This window comes from Dipodomys ordii, unplaced genomic scaffold (genome assembly GCF_000151885.1).
Source record: "Dipodomys ordii isolate 6190 unplaced genomic scaffold, Dord_2.0 Scaffold98, whole genome shotgun sequence".
Lineage (NCBI taxonomy): Eukaryota > Metazoa > Chordata > Mammalia > Rodentia > Heteromyidae > Dipodomys > Dipodomys ordii.
Genome location: NW_012267314.1, coordinates 3,590,092 through 3,608,824, shown reverse-complemented (window position 1 = coordinate 3,608,824; position 18,733 = coordinate 3,590,092). Strand labels below are relative to the sequence as shown.

At 43.0% G+C, this 18,733-nt stretch overlaps 1 protein-coding gene across 2 annotated transcripts in view; it reads left to right on the top strand.

The window, feature by feature from the left end:
• Positions 1-18,733, top strand: part of Esr1 (estrogen receptor 1) — a 239,358-nt gene that overhangs the window by 207,570 nt on the left and 13,055 nt on the right. The gene's annotated exons all lie outside the window — the stretch shown is intronic.

The following is an 18,733-nucleotide window of genomic DNA, read 5'->3' as shown; positions in this document are numbered from 1 at the left end:
TGAAGGAAATGGCATGCACTGACTATAATTTATCATCATTGTAGATTACTAAAGAGAGACAGGGTCATGTTGGTCAAATATGATGGGTGAAAAATTGATATTTGGGTGACGGGCACTGGTGGCTTATACTTATAATCCTAGTTACTCTGGAGTCTTGAGATCTGAGGATCATGGTCAAAGCCAGCCACGACAGAAGAGTCTGTGAGCTTAGTATCTCTAATTAACCATTATAAAGCTGAATGTGTTGCTGTGGCTCAAGTTTTTGTTGTTGTTTGAACAAAAAAGCAAAGGGATAGCACTCAGACCCTGATTTCAAGCCCCAGTACTCTCTCTCTCTCTCTCTCTCTCTCTCTCTCTCTCTCACACACACACACACACACACACACACACATGACATTTGGATATTGAATCAAATGCTTTATTTTTGTTGAAATATTTGCCTCCATTCACAGAGTTGGGGACCTCTTTCATTTATAAAAGGTATATGTGTGTAGACATATACCTTATCTCATATGAGAAAGTAAGTAGAAAGTGACTCTCGCTTGAAACTGTGACCTGGGGGTTAGGTATATAGGTTAGTGCCTTACATTCATGAGGCTCCGGGTTCAATCTTCAGGATCACTAGGAAAAACTTATGAGCAATTCCAAATTCCAGATAGTAATGAAAGAAGGTAACTTGGGACAGACCATGTCTCTGGTTGAAATTGATTATATAAACTATAGTTTGTTTGAACATTTAAACAACAAAACAATAATAGCCCCCATCCCAAGCTGAGGAGAGTGGAACATGGTACATTAGTGCAGTGGAACTCATTGTTCTGTTGGCCTATGCCTCCCATCCCAGAGAACCTCCTGTGTGCTCATTTGAGGGAGCTCAGCTAGCAGCAGTGTCTATTTTGTTTTGCTAGTCTGTTTTTCTTCTGCAGGGAGACTGGATATTAAACACAGGGGGGTTGCTTTGATGGAAATGATGGCTTAGTCTGAACTAACACCTTACTCCTCCCAGCTCCTCTGTGGGCCACATAGGAACTAGATCTGCAGCCCCAGAGGGCCTAGAGTTCCTGAGAGGCGTCCGCTGCACGTCATGCTCATATTTCATGATCATATAGTTCCTTACAGCATTAGATACAGTCTCCAGCTCTTCAGCTGCAGCCCTGTCGTTTGCATGATCACGTACATAGAGAATTAATGCTTCCTCCTCTTGCCTCATGTTTGTCTCTTTTCGGTGAGTGCCAGTTCCTTCCATCTCCCCTAACAATTTTCCACTTTCTCTTCTCCACCAGTGTGAGTAGCCCATAGTGCTTAATGGTTATCACAGCAATCATTCTCACTTATCAACCGAGAAATGGAAATTGGTACTATTGCACTAGGCCAGGCCTGAATTACAGAGGGAAGTTCCATGGAAAATAATGTGATCCACACTAAGGAAGTGATTACCACTCCATTCAAGTTTCTGGTTGCACTCACATGCATTGTGCTTTTCATTTGAGTCATTTGTCCTGTACGTTGGAGGGTCCAGATCCCACAATGGCTCTTTATTGGATGAGAGTTCTGGGAGCCATGCCACTCGGCTGCACAGTGCCAGGTCCTGAACCTGCTCCTTCTTCGGTGGAGGGCTGGCACGTGTGGATGGCGTTCATGTGGGTAATCTGTTAACTTCAGGGACAACAGGCCTAACAATTGTTGGGACTTCCCCCCCGCCTCCCCACCTACTTTAACCAGGAAAGAAGATCTCAGACATAAAAGTGAAATTACCCAGCTATATAATCTACTCTGATCTTAGAAATGAAAATTATGTCTTTCCAATCCACATAAACTTCCCTTGCATTTTTTTTTTGTTTCTGCTCTTGTGATAGTTCAGTTAAAAAAAATTATACAGAGGAAGATCAAGATTTTACCATGAAACCATTAGGTCAAACATTAGATCATCTTACCATCAAAACCTTAGATTTATGGACCCTCCCCCCCATACTGAATTTCCCACTGCAGGATTTGCAGCTTTCATACGCAATCCTGTGGTTTTTCTCTCGCAGGGTCTTCTGTGCATCTGCTCACTCTTGAAGGGTTGGGACACTGCTTTGGACATAGGAGGCATTGTGTGCTGACAGAGTTATCTTGAGATAAGAGGGCAGCAGCCTGGCTTTTCCATCAAGGACAGGGCTGCTGGCTTGGGAGAGTGGTGACAAAACAGAAGCAGACTCCTAAACCTACAATAACAAAGCCCATCTCCTGGCCGCAAAATGAGCTGTGTGCTGGAGAGGCTGTTCCAATGCTGAATACGGCTCTGAGTGTCTCACAGTGTTCCTGGAAAAGGGATCAGAGAGGACAACACTGAAACAGCCCTGCCTGCAGTGTCAGAGAGGAGAGGGAGTCTGCAGAGGGAAGGTATCCTTGATGCACAGATGGCTTCCCTCTCAAAACCTGATTGATCCATTGCATGGAGCTAAGGCAACTTTGGGCCTATCAGGAGACAGATTACAAAATGACACTGACTCCAGGAGTCTCTGGCAGAATCCGTACCTAATATGATTCTGGAAACCTGAGGTAGAAGAAGACATTCTATCCCCGGCCCAACTCTGGAAAACCTCAAGGCAGGGAGGAGTGCCAGGCTTTGTGGCAAGTCCCGGTCGGTCCCTGTCTGAGGAGGCTGAGTTCTCCCTGGGGCAGAGGCACCGGAAGAATTGAAAAGTTCAAGATAAAGTTCGGGAAGTGGGTACTGGAAAGGGTTGCGGTGGGGTCAAGGGGGAAAGGGTGGACAAATGAAGAGAAGGAGGGAGAGAACGCAGTCAAGAGTCCAATGTACATCCTACAACATTCAGAAGAGCGAGGGAAGGGGTGGGTACGGGGAGGGGGAGGGGTGGGTGAGAATATTGAAAGGGGTGCCAGTGATCAAAGTTCATTATATTCATAAACTGCCTTCTTAAATGGAAGCTTCTTTGTACAATGACCTGAATATAATCAAGATTAATGAATGAATGAATTAATTAGTTACTTAACTGCAATATAAAAGTTGTACAAGGGCCCACTAGGAATTCCTTTCTGGGTATCTTGAGGGTTTTCCAAAGCACAGCATTTCCACAGAATCCCTCTTCCCAGCTGTTTGGAAGAAGCAATTTGTCAAGGTTTCTGCCTCATTTAGAATAAATTTATTGCTTTGCTTTCAAAAGCCCAGAATTGTCTATAAGGACACACATTGTTTTTCCACTCGAAAGGACAGAAGCATTCCTGGTGAATCCAAAGATGCCTTCGCAAAATGCGTGCCAGCTTCAAGACATTCTGAGAACTAGCTAGGCAGAGTTCAGGAGGAGGGCAGAAAGGAAGAGAGCAGAGGAACTCAGAGCAGAAGCCGGTGGAGTAGTCGCAGTGGGAAGGAGTTAGAGCCACCGAAGGGAGGCTGAGAAGGAGACTCTGTGCCTGTTTTTATCCTCCTGCTGCCCCTGTGACTGAGAAGCCTCCTAAGCCTGGCTTAACTGACACCTTATTTGGGAAGCCATGGATATTCTCATGTGTCCGTCATGAATCCTCTTTCTCTGGAATGTTCCAGTGCCTAGACCCTCTACAGCACGATCTAGCATTGACTAGCTGGTAGACTTCCTTTACTCAGAATTCAAACTCATTTTTCAGTTACTCATGTTTATTAAGTCCCTCTTAATGTGTATTGCATTCCTGCTACAGTCTTTATGCCAACCATACCAAAATGAAAGTCATAGTTCTGTGGGGGGTTTTTTAAACTGTTTTAAAGCTCAATTTGTTCTCTACTTCTTTGGACTTGCACAACTTAATTTCCCTTAAGAAATCCTCTTCAGTCTTTTTTTTGTTTTTCTCATAGTTTTTGGACTGTGGACTGTCAAAATATATCACCTCCCAATCTGTCATTAATAGATACTGAACGTGATCAGGAGGGCCTGGAAAGTTCTCATTTCTTCCAGGCGGTTGCAACCATTCTGAAATAGATCGTCCTTTTACATGGACTGTATCACTAGATAATATCAGACTACTGGGTGGAAAAACAGAGCGCCAGGCTCTAGGGTCATTACAGAGAAAGAGGAAGTGACGTAGCACGTGTCTAATGAAGGTCATGGAGCGCGTTGGTCTCTGCCAATGGCAGTGCTGAGAACCTGACCAGAGTTGAGCCGAGTCAGGCATTCGCTCTGCACAACTGTGTGAGTTTAAAGCCCCACAGCTAGGCTTATAAAAGAAATGCAGGAGCCCCAGGATAATAATTGAGACTGTAACTGTTACCCCGAGACTTGGTTAGTTGTGCGAGTGAATGATGTGTAACGTAATGGGTAATAAGTGATTTCGTGTCAAAAGACCTGGGTGGAGTGGCAAGCCCCTGAAGAAGCTCTGCCCGCCGTTCTTTGCGGGGCCCTGACAGCCATTGCTCATTGGTTTCACCCCCTTCAGAATCCCCTCCTCCTCCTTGTCAGGGACCGTTTCTTAACACTCTGAAAATGCCTGTATCAACACTTCATGTGTATAAAACCTGAAATCTCTAATGAATGTTTCCTTTGGCCTTGAAATTTAATGAGTGTTGCTATCCCTTTTGGAACTCCCTTTATAATTAATTTTATTAGTGTCAATGTGTTGTACAAGGGCAGTCTGCTTTGGACACTCAGATTTACAGACAATGCACCTTGATCATAACATACCACTTGATCACCCACACTTCCCAAACCAGCCTCCAGGAGCACCCCTTTCACACAGTCACATGCGTACAGAACCCCACAACCCCCGCTCGCCCCCTCCCCTCCCCACTGACTCCCTCCCTCCAGAGAGGATCTGCTTTACATTTCTTGGTACCATTCATTTAAAAATATTTTTTAGTGTGTGTCATCCGAGTATATTACACATCTATGCCCATCCAGTGCTTTAATCCATTTCTCCCCATCATTTATTCTCACATTTCCCCATCGCCACTATCCCTAAGTATTCAAGAGCGTGCAGTGAGTGACCTTTGCTTGTTTGTTTTTAATCTTCATTCCTCTTCTGCCTCACACATTCCTTTTCCTTTCTGGTCTGTAATCTCCCCCAACTATCTCAGAATTACAAGCATGTTTTACACACACACACACACACACACACACACACACACACACACACTCACAAGTCTATGTATCCAGAATGCAGCCCTCATACTTCAGTCTCTGATAACGTTGTCAAGTAGGTTCCAGTTGGACTCCTGACTCCAGCTCTTCCAGAATCTCTGTCCACTGTAGGTCTTCCTTCTTCTCTTGACCCCCCATACCAAGTCCAGCTACCCAGTAGTCTCTGTACCTGCGGGGTCCCTGAATCCTCATTAGCAGGACCACTCAATGTAGGACCGCTGAAATGCAGTAGACTTGATTGCCTGCTCATCCAAAGCTTATCTTCAGGCAGCATTTCTTTCAGTTGATGAAATAATACAGAAGAATGAGGGCCCAAACCCACAAATACTTACAAACCATAGGTGAAACTTAGGAGAAAGGGTTCTAGAAAGGATTGTTTGTAGACGGAGTGCCTGGAGTGCCTCGGGATGATGAACAGGCGTGCTTGTATTAGGTATGAATTTTTAAGTGGAGGGTAGCCATCGGCATCTAGCTCTGCTTCGTGAAGGCAGCTGTGTTGTCTTCACGGTGTCCTGATGAAAAGAACATGGCTGATGGAATCCAAGTCGATGAAGTCCAGTTTGCTTTTCCTGTCTTCATCACAGGCCACACTGTGGTCAAAGAAACATTTATTGCCAGGATGAATTATCACAAGCTCTCATCACCAAGAGTATTTCCTCTCTGTGGAGCTGGATTATTTGTCCTCCCTCTGTATTATGAGACAACAAGAGTGTTTATGTTTTTATGTTTGGAAATAAGACAGTGATTCAGAGAATGCCTATATATAGATGGACGCACATTTGAAAAACATATTGACTATAACCCTGAGCATCATTAAGTCTCAGCTTTGAAGGCGCCTGACAGGAACAGGCCTTAGGAACCAAGAACGGGCACATTGTCAAATTTGCCCCTTGTTGTCACACTGGAAAAGGTTTGATTATATTGTCTCTTGAGTTCTTTTGTCATGCCAAGATTCCTCTCCAGGGAGTCTGCTTATTGTCATTATTTGGTGCTAACTAGGACTTCATAGTTATTAAGTGGTTCATTGTCTTCTCTCTGAAGGATTGGATGCTGCCAGCAGTTGATTCGACTTTCCGAGCCTTTCAGGGCACTTGGCTTCTCATGTGTCCCTAAACAAACTTCATGGCCTCCATTAGTTTCCAGAAAATGTAGTATGAGCTGGTCTTTGGTCCTGTTCCCCTCTCTAGCGTTCCCTTTTTCTCCCCTACTCTGTAAGCCCCTCCAACAGTCTCAGTCTCAGAATTAGAAGCATGCTATGTCCCCCACAAACACCTGTGCCCCTGCACATCTTTTTTACATCACAACCCCTTTTGACCACAAGTCTATAGAGCTAATTCTGCAGGACTGGAATGCAAGTGAAGTGACTCTGCCTCTCACGTGATTGCATGGTGATAGTCCGGTGGCTCACAGGGGTACATTTGTTTCAGAGACCATGTGTGGGACAGTTTAATGTGACTTGCTACCTAAGGCCTATTTGAGATTCTACTCCCTACTTTTCACTGATGAAGTGCTTTGTGGCCACTGCAGCTGTGGTCCCAATAGACCCGGGCAGCATTTATAGCAGGGCAGTCCTTTGTGGCAGCTATATTTTGGTGGTTCTACAAGCACACAGAGTGCAAGCAAGGGTTCTAACTTCTGCTCAGATTTCAGAGGGAAGCCTGAGAATCCAGGCAGGAGTTTGCTACAGAGTCTAGCCTCTGTCATGAATCTGATGGGTTAATGCCTGAAGGAGTCTTGTAGAGACTGAACAAGAGCCCCAGGAAGACAGAGCTAACAGACATGTGCCACTCCACTGGGGAGGGCAGAATGCAAAGTCAGCCTGTGACTCAGGGTCATGAGCGCAGGCTGCCTGAAGGGTTGGGACCTACCTATGACTAGGTGGGGCATAGGATAACAAATATGGTGCCTTGTGATTTACTGTCTGCCCTGATGGGGTTTCTGTCTTGATTTGCACCAATGCTTCCTACTTTCTTCTTTCTCCATGTTGGAATAAGATTGTCTGCTCTGGGCCTTTGCTGTCACTGTACCTTCAAAGTAGATGGCTTGTTTTGACGTTATAACCTCCCAGCTAGAAGAAGTTTGCCTTGAGTCTCAGAGAAAATTCTGGGCTTTTGAACTACTAGAAAGAGTGAAGACTTTAGACTATCTGGCTGGTCTGATCATCTGATTTATGTGAGAAGAACATGGGTTTCAGGAGCCAGAGGTGAAATACTGGGGATCGAAGATAGTTTGTTATCTCCAAAATTCATGTTGATTATTTTTAAGTCATTCATGGGCTTGAATCCATGGCCTGGGTGTTGTCCCTGAGCTGTTTAGCTCCAGGATCTACCACATGGAGTCACCACTCCATTTCCGGTTTTCTGGTGATTAATCGGAGATAAAAGAGTCTCACAGACTTTTCTGCCCAGGCTGGCTTTGAATCACGATCTTCAGTTCTCAGCCTCCTGAGTAGCAAGGAATACAGGTGTGTGCCACCAGCCGCTGGCTTTCCTGTTACTTCTTCTGGTTAAGTTGCATCCACCCCTTGTGCTCCTGTCCTCTTGTCCTTGATGTAGACGTTGTAATAATGGCCTAAGTCATGGGGTTATTGTTAATACAAGGTAGCTCTCAGGACAGTGTCAACTTAGATGTACAGCTTGTGTTAGGTACTATTTTCCTATCCATGTACAGCATAGTTACCTATATTCATAAAGTGTCCAGTGACACCAAACAATGGGGCTACATCCTGAGACTTGCTTTTATGGGTGACTCCACTGCTGGGTGGACAGTATGGGATGTACTTAGACTGAAAAGGTCCAGGTCACTCACTCATGGCGGCTTCTTGATGCTGTCGGGCACAGGGAACATGAGATGTAGCAGGCTGAGGTCACCTAACACGGAGGATTGTTTTATAAGTATTACATCCTAAAATGATGATGAAAATACAGGATTGCAAACACACAAACCAGTACCCACAGTCACTTACCATCTTTCTCAAGTGATAGACAGTATACATCATGGTCTATGCAATGCTTTGCTGCAGCAGTCAGTCTTCTCAGACCAGCATCCCCACACCCAGTGATCCATCGTTCTGTGTGGCTAAGTGACAGGAACGTCTAGTGCTACACTAGTCTCATTGGGGCCTGGGGCCTGTTGTTGACTGAAGTATCATTTGCAGCAGATATCACTACTTCTATGTCCATACTTCATTTAACACTACACATATGTACCCTCTTTCAAAATGTGATTTTAAATGGCTACATAATTGGTCATGATCCATGCAACAGATTTTTTAAGCATTTGAAAGCTTCTTGATATGATACTTATTCTGCACTTTCAGTAAATCTTTTGTCCATAGTTAAATGACTACTTTGCACACATTACTAGAAGTAGACTTGGTATGTACGAAAGATCCTGAGAAATCTTGATATATAAACATACATATATATATATATATATATATATATATATTTCCTACGGTCCCAGCAAATTATCACCAACCAACCTGACATGAAAGTGCCCCCATTGGGGCAAACTCTCATGCCTTATGGCCCATGAACACAGGTATACAGGTTGTTGAAATGACTAGAGGACAGTCCATTTCCTTCTGTATAGCCACAGTCAGTCAGGGACACTACATAGACCATAGCCTCGTGTGTCCACTCAATGCGAGATCCTCTCTTAGAGGATGTGGCTTTCTAGGGTCTGTGTCACGCTGTGTTCTTTTTACATGTTATTATGTGCATAGACACTGTGTGGGTGAACTGCGTTGATGAGTCAGGTTCATTTTTCTGACACTGGTCCTAGGCCATTGATTTTTTTTTTCTTTACAGTGATATTTACCAAAAAATAAATGTAAGGCAGATAATTGAAGAGCCAAAAGTGAATCTGTCTTGGAGTTAGACTCTTCTAGAGAAGGACAAGCTGGCCCAGCAACGGCTTCCCATGCTCTGGGTTCAGGGGTCTCTGTGTGACTGGCGTGCCCTTCCTTAGTGGGTAAGGAGCTTGGATGAAGTGCATTAGCCTGGAACCAGCCATCGCTCACTACAGCTTTGCCCTTCTTCGGGGATCTTGAAGCTGCTGGCTCAACCTGTGCCTTGTCTAATCCCGTCCAGACCCCAAGGATCAAGTACTGTCAACTTCTAGGATCTCTGCAACGGAAGGAAAGGAGACATGGGTTCCATCATTTGACTGGGAACAGAGTCAGCACTGAGGAGAGGTTAGCGTGAGTGTCAGGAGAGAATTTGCATGGAAAGTTTGTTCTTTAAAAGTGGTTCCAGCCTAGAATCCTATCTATTCAGGAGGTTGCGATCTGAGGATTGCAGTTCAGAGTCAACCAGAGTCAGAAAGTCTGTGAGACTCTTAGCTCCAGTTAACTGCCACAAAGCCAGAAGTAAAGCTGTGGCTCAAGTGGCAGAGTGCTAGCATTGTGGGGGGAAAATAAAAGGTAAGGGACAGTGCCCAGGCCTCGAATTCTAGCCTCAGTACAGGCACCAAAACAAAAGTGGCGTGCACAAGAATGATAAATGAAAATGAAATGCAGAATGTACAACATATTTTCATCTTGACAGGTGAAACATCACATTTCTGCTGGAGTAGCAAATGTGGATCATTGAGTTAGACAGAAATAGAAGCCAAACCCTCCGCCGCTCCTATGTGCATAGATGCTTTGCTGCCAGCACATTGGCCTGTCCCCCTGGGGACACCCTGTTGTCAGGTCTTGAAACTGATCTCCTGCTGGACTCTGATATGGTGACAGGTCCACAAGCATTTCCACTTAAGAACATTATTCAAATAAAATTGTGGGCAACAGATTTGTTGGTTCTGTTTGCTGCTGAAACCACAAGCTATGAAAATGTTAAGAAATGTGAGCAGCTTTGAAAAAGGTAGAAATATTATGAAAGAAGTCAACAGCGAGTGCCTCTTTTTTTTTTCTTGCCAGTCTGGGCCTGGGCACTGTTTCCTAGCTTGTGCTCAAGGCAGTCAGTGCTTTACCACTTGAGTCACAGCTCCACTCTTGCCTTTTATTTGGTCCATCATGGGGTTTGAATTCTGGGCTTGGGTGCTGTCCCCAAGCGCTTCAGCTCAAGGCTAGCGCTCTACCACTTGAGCCACAGCGCTACTAATGGTTTTCTGGTGGTTTATTGGAGATAAGAGTCTCACAGACTTTCCTGCCTGGGCTGGCTTTGAATGGTATCCTCAGAGCTCAGTTTCCTAAATAGCTAGGACTACAGGTGTGAGCCATTGGCACCTGGCCCAAGAGCCTTATTCTTCAGAGTCCTTATCCACCAACTCTAATTCTCTCTGAAACTTTCAAAGTGTTGACAAAAATTTGTGAATAATAGGAATGAAAGGCACTTTTTCAAAATTTTAACAGTATTTTTCTCTACCATATTATGAAAGTAATACATGCTCAAGGCAGCAAACGTGGATAGAATAGAAAAGCCACCAAGAAACACAATCTCCCAAGGAACCATCATTTAACCGCTCCAAAATAATTCTTATTAATATTTTGGAGAAAGCCTTCATTAAACAGGTTTGGAAAATGCCTGTCCACTTCCATTCCTTGCCTTATACCAGCTTGGGCCCTGGTTTGAAAAGCAGGATTGTTCTTGAATCATTCTAGAAGAAAGGAGTGCATTTCTCAGACCTCTCTGGCAATCATTTCTAGTTTCTCACAAGCCTTGAGGAAAATCTTGGTAGAGCTACTGAGCACTGGGCCAAAAGTAAGTGACATTTGGTTTCTAGTTTAGGCTTTGTCACTTATTTACCCGTTGGATTTACTCCCTGCCCTGTGTGAATGTCCTTCCAGCCTCATTGAGTGCCTCAGCCTCTGATCATCTGTTAACTGTTTTTCAAGTTGATTTTCATACTTTAGTAGAAATGGAAAATTCTTCCATGTCATGGGCTGGTAGCTTATTCACTTTTTAACACTATATAATATTTCATTGTTTAGATATGCTACCATTTGTCCATTTATCTAACAAAGGACATCCTGGTGGATAAAATTGTGGATAAAATAGCTCCAAATACCTATGTGCAGGTGTTTGTGAAGACAAAAAAAGTTAGTTCCTTTGGGAGTACTAAAGATCATGAACACTGGATTGTGTTTAGTTTTCTAAGGAACTGCACCATTTTGCCTTCCCATCAGAAACAAGTGTTCTAGCATTTGGTCTGGATGTTGGACATGTAGTAGGATTTTATTGTTGCATTGACTTGCCATTTCTTAACTCTGTACAACCCTAAGTGTCTTAAAAAAATCTTCCTACATTTTTTGAAAATTTCCTTTTATTGTAAAAGTGATGCACAGAGTGTTACAGTTACATAAGTCAGGTAATGACCTATGAGATGTGTCACCTCTTGTTTTCTTGCAGTTGTTTTCCCTCTCAACCCCCCCCCCCACAAGTTGTATAGTTTATTGTTGACATAGTGACTAGTGAGCATCACTGCTGCATTTGTTTACCCTTTGTCCCACCAGTCCCACCCTTACCCTCCCCTAAACAAATAAACTTACATATAAGATGAAAACAACAGAAGTAAAAAACAGCAACAAAAGGGAAAAATAAAATAAAATAATAAAACTTTTCTTTCCATTTCTTGGAGTTCATATTGATACACATCATTTTTTGTGATCATAGGCACATAGTTATTGAGCCCTTGAGATCCTCTCCTAAGAAAATCTTCCTTTGATCTCACTGTGTGAATGTTTAGAGTCCTGTTTAACTTATCATGTCCCAGTGTAACTTTTTCATTTGGATAAATGGCCAGGAGTAGAATTACTGGGTCATAGAGAAGCTCTATGTTTAGTCTTTTGAGGAACCTCCATACTGCTTTCCAGAGTGGTTAAACAAGTTTACATTCCCACCCACAGTGTAGTGGTGTTCCCTTTTGGCCATATCCCCACCAGCATCTGTTATTGTTAGTTTTCTTGATAATGGCCATTCTAACTGGAGTGAGGTAGAATCTCAATGTTTTGATTTGCATTTCTTTTATGGACAGAGATGTTGAACATTTCTTCATGTATCTCTTGACCATTCTTCTTCTGAGAAGTCTCTCTTTAAGTCCTTAGCCTATTTATTAGTTAGGTTGTTGTTTCTTTGAGGATTTATTTTTGGGGGGTTAATTTTGTATTTTAGATATGAGGCCCTTGTCTGAGGCATAGCTAGTAAAGATCTTCTCCCATCGTGTGGGCTTTCTCTTTATCTTGATAGCTACATTCTTTGCCATGCAGGGACTCTTCAGTTTGATGCAAGTATATTTATCCAGTCTATAGTGGATTTGTTGTCATTCTAGATCTTTACTTAGGAAGTTTCAACCCATGCCTGGGAGCCCTGGTGTTTTCCTATCCCTTCCTATAATATATTCGTGATATTTGGCCTTACACTGAGGTCTTTGATCCGTTTGGAATTGATTCTGATGCAGAGTGATATGTAAGTATCTAGCTTCAGTGCACAAGTATAGCCAACCCTACCAGCACCATTTGTTGACGAGTCTGTCTTTCTTCCATCCTGTGTTTTTGGGTCCCTTATCACATATTAGGTGACTATAGGTCTGTGGGTTCATTTCTGAGTATTCTATTCAATTGATCCTCAGACCTATTCTTATGCCAGTACCAAGCTGCTTTTATTACTACAGCTTTGTAGTAAAGTTTGAAGTTTGGTATTGATATTCCTCCAGCACTGTTCTTCCTGCTAAGGATTATTTTTGCTATTTGGAGTCTTTTATTAATCCATATGAATTTTTAGATTGCTCTCCCTGAAGAATATTGTGATTTTGATGGGTATTGTCTTGGATTTGTAGATAGCTTTGAGCAGTATTGCCATTTTCATGACATTAACCCTTCAAATCCAGGAGCATGGAAGGTTTTTCCATTTCTTTAAATCTGCTTTAATTTCTTTTTTCAGATTTTTTAAGTTTCCATGATAGCAATCCTTCACATCCTTTGTTAAGTTAGTTCCTAAGGATTTTTTTGAGGCTATTACAAATGGAGTTGCTTTCCTGATTTCACTCTCGATCTTCTCATTGTTGGCCTACAGAAAAGCTACTGATTTTTGCAGATTAGTTTGCCAAAGTTTTGAATCAGCTCAAGTAACTTGGGGGAGGAATCTATAAGATCCTTTAAATATAAGATCATGTCATCTACAAAGAGGGATAGTTTTACTTATTTCCCTATTTTAATCCCTTTTATGTTATTAACTTGACTTACGGCACTTACGGCTCTTGCTAGGAATTCCAGTACTATATTGAAGAGTAGTGGAGAGAGCAAACATCCTTGTCTTATTCTGGATTCTAGAGGAAATGGTTTTAACTTTTCACCATTAAGTATAATGCTGGCTATAGGTTTGTCATATACAGCCTTTATTATATTAAGGAATGGCCCATGGATTCTTAGTTTCTCCAGAGCTTTTATCTTAAAAGGGTATTAAATCTTATCAAATACTATTTTTGTATCTATTGAGATGATCATGTGGTTCTTATACTTGCTTCTTTTGTTGTGTTGAATTACATTGACTTGTGTATATTGAACCAGGCTAAGCCTCTTTTTATATAATGATATTGCTACCCCTTGATTAGGGGGTCTGTAAAGATCTCTGGCCCCGTTGTGAATCGGATTGATTGCTTTTGGATTGAGTTTGAATTATTCTTGGCTTATTTGGGGTCCCTGTGCAGGTATGTCTTTCGCAACTATTTTCCGTCAGTCTTCCACTTATCTTCTCACTCTGAACACTAGTATTTTTCATACTTTCTTCTAGAAGGTCCACATATCCTGGGAGTTCTGACAGATGGGGGCAGGGCAGGAAGGAGAGTTGGAATATGACAACTCCAGGCTTCTCCAATTCCTCTTACTTCCTTAAACAAGAGACTTTGTTTTACAACCACATTGCTTCAAGTCCACCAAACAAATTCATTTTAACTACCCAATCCTAGAATCCTGACTCTGTATGTTTGTGATGTATTATAAGCTTTATCTCCTAAAGCATAATAAAATCTGTCATAGTCATGGGCGTTTGACACCTTTTCAAGAACATTTTTATCCTTTCTAGTATTCACTTACAATGATGGAAACAATCTGACTAAAGATATGTGCCACCTACATGCCAAATCACCTCTCAAAAATAGACATTTTGGACAAAAGTTGTGTGTGTGTGTGTGTGTGTGTGTTTGAACTAACCAAAGAGTCATTTCCATTCTGTGCTCTGGGAAAATGCTTCCAGAGGATGGTGACTCAGGAGACAAATGTGAAAGTCATAAGAGAGGGGACATGGCTTCGTTTCTTATTTTCTGATGCTGAAGATCCCTTAGGAGTCTGCACAGTTCAGCATCAAGTGGACTTGTGCCTCTCAGCCAACCTTGTGTTCTTAGATCCTACACTAGTCCCTCTGGATCCAAGGCTCAGTCAGATGGTTAGTTAATGGTGTTTTATAAACACTTCAATTCATGTGAATACTGTTCATTGGTTTGACATGGGGATAGAAAAGCATTTTTCCATTATTTTATTTATATATTTCTCAGAGTTTCCAGGTAAGAATGCATCCTGTCATAAAACAAATCCTTATCCTTGAAAGGAGGAGACATCCTGCTATCTTCATTTTGGGGCATCATGTCAGGCAGTTGTGAATTCTTGGGTGAGAAATGCATCCCTTAGGAAAGAATGCATTCAGTTGCCTCTCTTTGGAGCAAAGATAGCATTTCTAAGTTTTCATATACCATATTTCTTAGTTGCCTACTCCAGGCCTCAGTTTCCATAAGTTATCCTGCTTCAAAATGACTTCACAAATTTCATTAAGGGGTAAAAAAAAATTGATGAGAGCCAAAGAAGGGAGAACAATGATGAAAATAAAAACCAGGAAGTTACAGCAGTGCACAGAAGTCCTCTGTACAGTTGCTAGGGTGAGAGACAAATCTAGCTGTAAATTCCCTGTGCTTTGCCAAACCGAAGGGTAGAACGTGTTCCACTTAAGTGTCACAGGCTTTTCATGGAGATAAAATAAACTGGTTACTCCCCATAAAATTTTTTTCCTCAAGAAAATGTCTACAAAGTTAGCTTCTTGCAATCAGAGTATGAAAGGACCACACAGCCCAGAATTTAAAGTCATTCATTCTCTGGTGAGAACCTAGCGTGAAGACTGCTCGACTTTCCAGCGAGGGAATGACTCACATGTTGATCATCAGCTGGGCAGGAGTTAGAGCTAAAAGTTTCCCGTGAAATCTGTGAGCTGCACACATGGCTGACAGAAGGGTGTGCATTTGTAGGCAACAGAATCCAAAACGAGAAGCAGGAAGGACCGCTGTCTGCCGTCTCTCAGGCTCCCGCACATCAGCAGTTTCATCTCCAAGCCGCTTTCCCACCCCTCACGTCTCATGTGGGCACCCAAGTATGCTCTAGCTGCTGCTGTAAGGGAGTTAACTATGCCCACGCTTAATACCTGTTTCGTGTTTGGTAGCCAGGCACTGGTGGCTCCTACTTATTATCCTAGCTACTCAGGAGGCTGAGATCTGAGGATTAAAGCCATGAGGTTCTTAGCTCAAATGAACTAGACCAAAGGGGGAAATTTGAGGCATTGCTCAAATGGTCCAGCATCAACCTTGAGCAGAAATGCTAAGGAACAGTGTCTAGGCCCAGGGTTTGAGCTCTGGTACTGGCACACATAAGAAGGAAATGAACATATTTGGTTACAGATTTGGATGGAGCTCGGAGGGACCGTCTTGTCTCTTCACCATGATTTTTGGGCATTTCAGAGGGAGAGACTCTCTAGCTTTGACACTGTAGTCACCGTGAGGCATCTTTACTCCTTGCTGGAGTTGATGCCAGCTGTTGGCTGGCATGTCCAGAGGTGCTGCCCACTGGCATACTGCTCCATAGCCTGTCTTACAGCAGGGTACACTAGATCTCTTACAAGGTCTGTAGGGTTCCCACAGGAAGCATTCTAGTTGACTAGGCAACAGCTTGGTGGATTTGTTTTTTTGTTTTTTGTTTTGGTCGATCATGAGGCTTGAACTCTGGGCTTGGGCGCTGTCCTTGTGCTCTTCAGCTCAAGGCGAGCACTCTACTGCTTGAGCCACAGTGCCACTTCTGGTTTTCTAGTAGTTTATTGGAGATAAGAGTCTCACCAACTTTCCTGCCCAGGCTGGCTTTGAACCGTGATCCTCAGATCTCAGCCTCCTGAGTAGCTAGGATTACAGGTGTGAGCCACCAGCGCCCGGCTAACTTGGTTAGCTTTTTATGACATATGCTTAGAGGTCACGTAGAGTCATTTCCAGCTCATTCCACAGCATTTAAAAAGTCATGAGTCTCTCCAGACCTGAGGAGAGGGGTCTAGACCCCAGATCTCCATTGGTAGATTGCCCAGGTGCGCTGTGGTAAACATGTTGATGGGAGGTACTGCTGCAGTCATCTTTAGAAAATGAAATCTACCTTCATGTGTCACTGCTACTTTTCTCTCTATAGTTGTGCTCCAGGATTCTGGAAGTACCAAGCAAGGAAAGGTGAGGTCAAGGGAAACAAATTCCTCCAGGGTGTTTTGTCAGCCTGGACTTGGAAAAATATAATAAAGGAAACTGTCCAGGTTTCCTGGCTAGATCAGCTCCCTGAGAAGGGACGTCGGCCAGGTTGCATGCTTTCCATTAAGTACATTTTTGGAGCATCTTTCTGATTTTGGCCAGGTAGCCACTGACTGTTGAAATACACCTGGATGGTTCTTACTTTGTTCCACGTATAACTCATAGAAATAACGCTCCTAAGTGGAGTATACATGCATAATGGCTTTATGTGAAAAGATTAGGATATGATTTACTATAATAATTCAGAACTGGGGTCACACGTGAAAGCAAAGTACATTTAAGAATTTCCTTTAAGTCAACTGAGTCAGTGGATCCATTTTCCCAGCTGAACCCATCAAGATATCTTCCTTCCGAGTCAACTTAAATGTATGGATGTGTTAAGTGTTTACCTTCTAGAACATCTAGCACATTTTACCAAAATATTACACCGAATTGACCAGTGTCACTGAATCAGAAGTGTATGGCTTCATGTGGCACTAGAGATATAATATTTCCAAGTGAACCAGACCACCTGTTTCCTGTTGGGTTCGGGGTAGGGATACTCATTTCCGCCATCTTTCAGGCAGTATGTGACCATTAAGAAAGGTCTTTATGTGTGCTCTTAGATACACTAGTGTTACAATGGCGCAAAATCTGGGGTATAAGTAAGTTTTTCCTCTTTTGATAAAAAGTACACATGAGGGAGGGGTTTATATTTTTTATCTAGGCATCTGGGTGCTAGTGGTTCATTCTGTAACCCTAGCTTTTCCTGAGTGGCTGAGATATGATGATCAGCGTTGGAAGCCAGCACAGGCAGAAAAGTCCATGAGATTTTTCATCTCTAGTTAATCGCCAAAGAGCTGGAAGTGGAGGTTTGGCTCAAATGGTAGGGAAAAAAAGTCTAAGAGATTGAGTTCAAGCTCCAGTACCAGCAGCCCATCCCCCTCCTTAGAAAAAAAAAGTTTCTTAATCTATGGACAAATATTTCCCAAAGCAGTACTCTTTATTCAGCTCACAACAATGAGAATGAAGTTTCTGCATGGCCTAGAACAATCTCTTAGAAGTCCTTAGTAATGTGAGCTGAATTTCTGAATCACATCAAAGCATTCAGAGATCCAGGGCTTGCTCTTTAGTTGTGTGAACCAACTGGTTACTGTGAAATAGGTTGAAATTCAGAATGAATACTTAGCATGATGGACGATGACTAACTAGTTCTAGAATCATTTTATTTTCATTTTGACATTTGGGAAGAGAAAAGATTTCTAAGTAAACCACACATTCTAAGGCTTTGAAAAGGTAGAAAATGTCAACAAGAAGTTAAAAAAAACCCATCCTTCTATCTCAGTGTATACAAATGAATTCATTTAATCATCATAAGACACTTTGCATCTTGCATTTGAGTAGGACACTTGGTATGACAAATAAGCTTCAAACCATTTAATGGCTCAAGCACTTTGGAACTGGCCACTGGCCACTGCAGGGGGGTGGGAGACATTTGGGGACTGGGTCCTTGCCCCATGGGATTTGGTACTATCTCCAAGCCGATGGTGTCCGAGCTGAATTGAATTGGAGGACACAGCGGGGTTCAGATTCCGTACACCTTTTTGGGTCACAGAAGTCTTTGGTGTGGAATGCTGTGGTGTCAGAACAGAGGAAAAACCACTGGTTGGTCAACTTAGTTCTCTTCCATGTGGTCAGTTAGGGCAGGCAAGGGATCTCTCATCTGAAAGGAGTGCTGTCCAAAGCCATCCCAGGAGCGATTTCCATTCTAATCTGTCCTGACAGAAGGGAGAGGAAGGCAGGGAGGAGAGCAACTGGACAAGGAAGCCCACACAGAAGACCTCCTCCTCCCATCCCTGGGGAGAAGGAGGGGTGGGTCATCCAGATGCAGTCTGTGCTGTCATAAGTTTACCTTGCAGTAGCTGCATTAGGAACAAAACCAAGGCAATCTATCTCATGTTTTGCCAGCCTGGCATCCATGACTCATGACTGCAGAGTTTGTGAAAGCTCAGATATCAAGTTCCACCCTTGGCTTCCAGACATCAGGGTTGGAACCTGGGCAGCTGCAGCTTGTAAAACTCTGCAGGAGAGTCTGAGACGCAGCC